At 39.1% G+C, this 6,129-nt stretch overlaps 1 long non-coding RNA gene across 1 annotated transcript; it reads left to right on the forward strand.

The window, feature by feature from the left end:
* LOC109946539 lies at window positions 450-2,087 on the forward strand. The gene is made up of 2 exons (XR_002269671.1): window positions 450-812; window positions 1,680-2,087. It is a non-coding gene; the product is annotated as an uncharacterized LOC109946539 (long non-coding RNA).

Below are 6,129 nucleotides of genomic sequence, written 5' to 3' on the forward strand. Positions count from 1 at the left end.
CTTATATGGAGTAAATGACATTGAATTATTTTTTCCTGATGTTGTACAATGGATGACTTGTATATTTCCAATTTTTTTTTCAAACCATCCCTTCAACCTAAAAATTTAAAAAATTAACAAATTGAAGAAGAGAGAAACCGATTAGCACCAGAAATGGCCTATTCACACGGAGAATAAAATTTAATACAAAAGTTGGAGTAAATATAATTAACAAATGGACAGCCTAAAAAGTAATATCATAATAATTCAATTAATTTAGGATAAATTGTAATAACCTAAAACAAAATATTCTAAAATTAGTATTAATTTATTCTAGCAAAAAGACGACTTTGTCCTCACCTCTTTTAAGAGGGGGAAAAATTGACTTTTTGACTGATAAGGAATTTGGGAATTTCGTTTACGCCGTTGCGTAGAGCACGGCGAAACGAGTTCGTAGACACGGTGTAGACCCGAATCGGAGTTGTAACGAAGGAGTTATGGTCAAAAGAGTCTCAGTGGCAGAACCGTAAATATTTCGAAGTTGAATTAATAAAAAGAAAATCTGTCAGCTCTCCCTCTCTCTCTCTCTCTCTCTCCCTCCCGATAGTTTCAGAAACCCATTCGGGCAGCCCCATTCCAAGCCACCCCCAACGCCTCCTCAAGCCACCCCGACCCTCCGGAACGGACCCAGCAGCACCGGCCAGCTCCCGCCATCAACCTCAGCCCGTCCGCCGCCCCTGCTGCTGTCTGGAGCCGCTGGAAAACGCAGCAGTTTTGGCCGATTTTCCAACTTCAGTTTCTCCCTCATTCGGCCACCAAATCAGTCGTGTGAGGTATCGATTTCTAGCTATTTTTCGTGCTCTAACTGATGGTTGGCTGGGTTTAGATCGATTTCACCCCTAGGTTGCTCAATTTTTGATTTGAAATTGCCCGAACTTCGGCCGCCGGAATCGGCCATTTCCGGCCAGTTTTTGGGGGTTGTCCAAGAACAAAAGTGACTCCAAATGGGGTGTTTTACCTAGGGTAGGAGTTTGGAGTCTCGGTTACAAGATTTTTTTTTCGGCACACCCGATCGCTTTGGACACCCGATCGGTCCGCGCGTGTGGCGGCGCGTGGGCCAGGGTGGAGGCACGGCTCTGGCCAGTTTTGAGACCCTCGTGCCATCACGAGCGCGCAGGATTTCGCGGATCTCAATTCGGAGTCCGTTTGTGCCCCAAACGGATTTTCCATAATATGCGATTCCCGGTTGCAGCGTCGTCTAGCCGTTGGATCGCACCCCATTTCGGATATGTTGTTCTACATTGTTTCAGGATAGCGTAGGATTCGACGGATTGCAAATCAGAGTCCCGGATACTCCGGAATCGCGAACCCTGGGGCTAGGGTTAGGGTTGTAAGCGATAGTGCGATTTTGGCCAATCCGACCGTCCATTTCGGACCAAACTCGCAGGACATGGGTTTTACACAGTGAGGAACCTCTAGAGAATCCCAGATCGGCCATCGGAGATCGTGGACCCCACGGGGTTCCAGATCGGCCGGTCTAACAGTTTATCGCTTTGTAAGGTTTCCGGTCTTTTAAGGCCATTCTGGACATAGAGTTGACTTTACAATGAGAGCACGTATTTCTAGGAGCCGGGGGTCAGGGTATTTAATTTAATGTTTTTATTGAGCAGTTTAGTAATTGAATATTCATGGTTAAACAGGCATCAGAGGCCAAACAGAACCACATGAGGGACCTTCAAGAGGTCCAGCTAGCTCGGACCAGCAGTGAGTGGACCTTTCTTTTTATTCATCATTTTCTGAATCAGTTTTATTCAGTGTGATTTATTCCTATGAATTTAAAGATTCCTTCTATACATTGCTTAGCTGATTTTGCTAAAGTTATTTGGACAACAGACTTTGAGATTTATGATTCAGAAATATCTAGCTCAGATTTTATCAGAATACAGAGGATGTCAGATTTTATCCAAGACAATTATTTTAGACCGCCATGAATTATAGAAAGCAGAGTTTGAGTTTTCTATCAGATAAAAAGGGCAGCACAGTTATAGATTGAATAAAGATTCAGTTATTCATCAGATCTTTCAGAAATATTATGATATTTATATTTGATATTTTCTCAGCAGTTAATATTTTCTTAAACCACTGTGGGTACCCGGTTACAGAAACAGGTGGCCGTCAAATAAGACGATGTCTACGGACATCTAGATTGCCTTCGGTTTATGTTGCCTTCGGATATGATGATGTCTACAGACATCCAGTTTACTTTCAGTTACGTCAGTGCACTTGACATTTGCCTCACGAGTTTTGGGGACGCCCGGACCGTGAGTGCCAGGATTGCGGATCAGGTTGACTACGGTCTCCTGAATCCTGCCAGTTTGCGGCTCGGATACACTATGTGTCGCCGAGACCTGCCAGGGGAATTGACGGATTTACAGAGGATTTGACAGTTTTACAGGGGTACACCTAGGTGGTAGTTTTAAAGACATTTCAGTGCTTTTATGCAAATATTGATTTCAGTGATTTTACTTAATATTTCCTTAGTATTGAGCATATCCTACATCTGGACATATATATAGATGTATATATTATGTGAATGCTCGAATTTACCCTAATTCAGTGCAGTTTACATATTCAGTTTAGAGGAATGTCAGTGCAATTATGCAAATATTGATTTCAGTGATTTTACTTGAGTTTCTTAATATCGAGCAGTAACGGTATATATATGTTTACCTAAATGCTTTGGACTTATCATAATTCAAGTGCAGTTTAAATATTCAGTCGTATGATTATCATTATTTTATAGTGGGGGTTATTATGTTCATATACTGTTTTCTAGAACTTTATTTTGGTCCACTCACACTTTGAAATGTTTTGCGCCCCCCAGGCAGTCTAGTGTGTAGGAATCCACCACCAGGCCATCTCCTAGCTCCCACGCTATTTCCAAGCTGTAGGATTTCTTGTAACCTACTTAAATTCTTGTAAACAATTAGTAACTACTCTGATATCTGGTTGGATTAGATAACCAGAACTGGTGAATATTTAGTTACCCTATTCTGGCAGTTGGTGTGGATTTATCAGTTTGTTTGACAGGTGGAAAATTTGGGTTTAGTCAAATTACAGGGGAGTCTCTGCCGAAATTAAAGCAGGAGTCCAGAGAAAGTTTTAACCATATTTATCTCCAGGAAGGGTAAAGAGGTCATTGTGCCCGACAATTGCCAGGTGTCGGACACGCACAGGGCTTGGCTCGAATTCCAAAGCGGAAATTGGGTCGGGTCCTGTCATAAATAATAATAAAATACTAATGTAGCATAACCATGAAACAGGGAATTCAGTAGGAAGCTGAAATCTCAATAAGTTCGTAGCACTTTTCGGAACATTATTGGGATTTTTGTGTATTTAGTTATGAATTTTCCAAGAAAAAGTAATAAAATAATAATTTAGGGTAAAATGCAAGGAGGTGCCCATGTTGACTGACGTACACGTACACTTGTGCAAGTGCTGAAAGGTGACGGGCTCAGATCGCGCAAGGTGTCCTCTGCCAATTATTTTTGCTTTTTTAGTGGAAAAATCTTTGAAAATAGGTAATAAATAGTAGGAAAATCCTAAAAATGCCCCGAAAATTACTCCGGCCTCCTTGTGACGTTATAAAACTAGGGGAACCTATAAATCATCCGTTTCGTAATGAAAAATTCTAAATTATTTTACATAACTCACTTTCCTCTTAACCCTAAGTATATATGTTTGTTAACTTAAACTTCAATAACCTACTTCAACAAGCATCTCCCGTTAATGTTCGGAATAATTTTTAAAAATGTGTAACAATGAATCGGAGAATTCAGCAAGGGAGATGGAGTGTCAATGAGTTCGTAGCAATTTTCGGATCATTTCTCTAATTTTTTTGTATTTAGTTGTGAATTTTTTAAGGAAAAGTAATAAAATAATAATTTAGGATAAAATGGGAGGATGTGGCCATGTTGATTGACGTACACTTGTGCAAGTGGTGAAAGGTGACGGGCTCAGATCGCGCCAGGTGTCCTCTGCCAATTATTTTTGCTTTTTTAGTGCAACAATCTTTGAAAATAGGTAATAAATAGTAGGAAAATCCTAAAAATGCCCCGAAAATTATTCCGGCCTCCTTGTGACGTTATAAAACTAGGGGAACCTATAAATCATCCGTTTCGCAATTAAAAAATCATAATTATTTTTACATAACTCACGTTCCTATTAACCCTAATTCACTTTAACAAGTATATTTCCTTAATATTCGTTATATAATTTGTAATAATACAAGAATTAGTTTCCCTATATAAAATAATATGTGGCTTATAATAATGTACATATATAATAATTGCGCATGCTTTGAAGCCATCATTGCAACTACGCCTAGAGCTTTGAACACCTCATAAGTATTCAATAAGTTGTCCGCATGCAACTGCACCTAGAGTTTTTAGAGTTTTCAATACGTCAGAGGTATTCAATAAGTTGTCTACATGCAACTGCACCTAGAGTTTTTAACACGTCAGAGGTATTCAATAAGTTGTCCATATGACGCCGCATTGGGAATCAGTAATATATTTTCTATCATGTCCAATCACATAAAATAAAGCAATACTTTTTCTGAAAAACCTCACACAAGTGAAGCAATTTTAAAATATTAGTGAATATTTGTCCTAGTGTATATGAGTAATTATATATTCAGTCAGCATTTTTTTCACAGTATATGTTAACTTTGAGAGGGATTCCACAAACATATAATATAAAGAAAGAAATAAATAGTAGGAGATGAACCAGTACAAAAAACAATATATAAATGGTACATAATAATTTCATAACCTTGTCACAAACGCACACACAAATGCTTTTCCATAAACATTGTCCTAACATATAATAAATAAAGGCAACATTGCATATGATACGTGATAAAAAAAAAAATGGACATGGCAGCAACATATGACTGAAGTAGATGGGCTCTTTGCATCTTGTGTTATCGTAATTAAAGACATCAAAATATTAAGGTTGAAATCTTCCATAGTAGTAAGCATCAAAATAGGTTTGAAGCAGAGTTTAACGAAAATTCCAATTCCACTGATTTGCCTCTGCTCAAACACGAGAACCAAAATGGTTACTTCCCTTGCTGAGTATATTTGTTAACATCGGAAACGGTAATAGATGACCAATCAAACCCGGGTACGACGAGTTTTGCATAGGATCGGAAGTAGTTGAATCCAGCTTGCATCACACGCTTCTTTGACTCCACTGCATTAGATGAGTTCTTGTATTTTTGAACAGCTACACTCCGAAGTCGTTTGTGTCTACGCTTCATACGCTGCAACTTCGCCCTATCCAGATTGGCCTGCCTTTTGTCATCTTCAATTTGGCCTTCAAGAAATTCCAAACGTGCCCTTGCCCTTTGGATTTCATCACCAAGTTGAAGATGCCTCTCCTTCCAAAAAGCAAGAACTCTTTCAGACTCAAAACTTCCAACAAAATGGTCATTCTGTCTAGGAATGTGACATTGCTTGTCTGGTGACTCACTTGCGTTTCGAAGGTGGTCTTTGTTTAGAGGGGTGTTTATTATGCTCACATCAAACTTGGTTAGTAAATCCATTCTATGGGGGGAGTGAGTTTCTATGGAGGAGAGAGTTTTAGTAGATGGAGACAGATTCGGTGGAGGAGTGAGTCTTGTGTGGAAGGAGAATTTCTATGAAAGGGGTGATAGTAATACCAATAAAAGGGTTCTGGCCAAAAAATATTTGCTTGACAATGTATAAATTATTTTTTGGTCTGATAGAATCTAAGTTTAATGCTAACTAGTTTGGTTGAGTTCACTAACTAGATGTCACTTCCATTGAGTTTCTTTCAACCACTATCAGTGGTGTAAGGAGAGTGTGAGGTTGACATGCTTGAAAAGCAAAACCTGACACCTCTTTTTTTTAAAATTGAAAAAAAGTACATATGTTGACTACACACAAGCTTTGGTATGTTGGTCTATAAACCTATGTTCCCTTTCTCAAACGAAATTGCATATGCAATCCTCATCCTCCCAAAACAAAGAGGATTATTCAAGCATGTCAACCTCTTCAGGCGCCAACAACACAATCGAAGATGACAAATTGGAGTCGTAGGTTCTATTTCCACATTGTACTCACC

This window comes from Prunus persica, chromosome G1, assembly GCF_000346465.2.
Source record: "Prunus persica cultivar Lovell chromosome G1, Prunus_persica_NCBIv2, whole genome shotgun sequence".
Taxonomy (NCBI): domain Eukaryota; kingdom Viridiplantae; phylum Streptophyta; class Magnoliopsida; order Rosales; family Rosaceae; genus Prunus; species Prunus persica.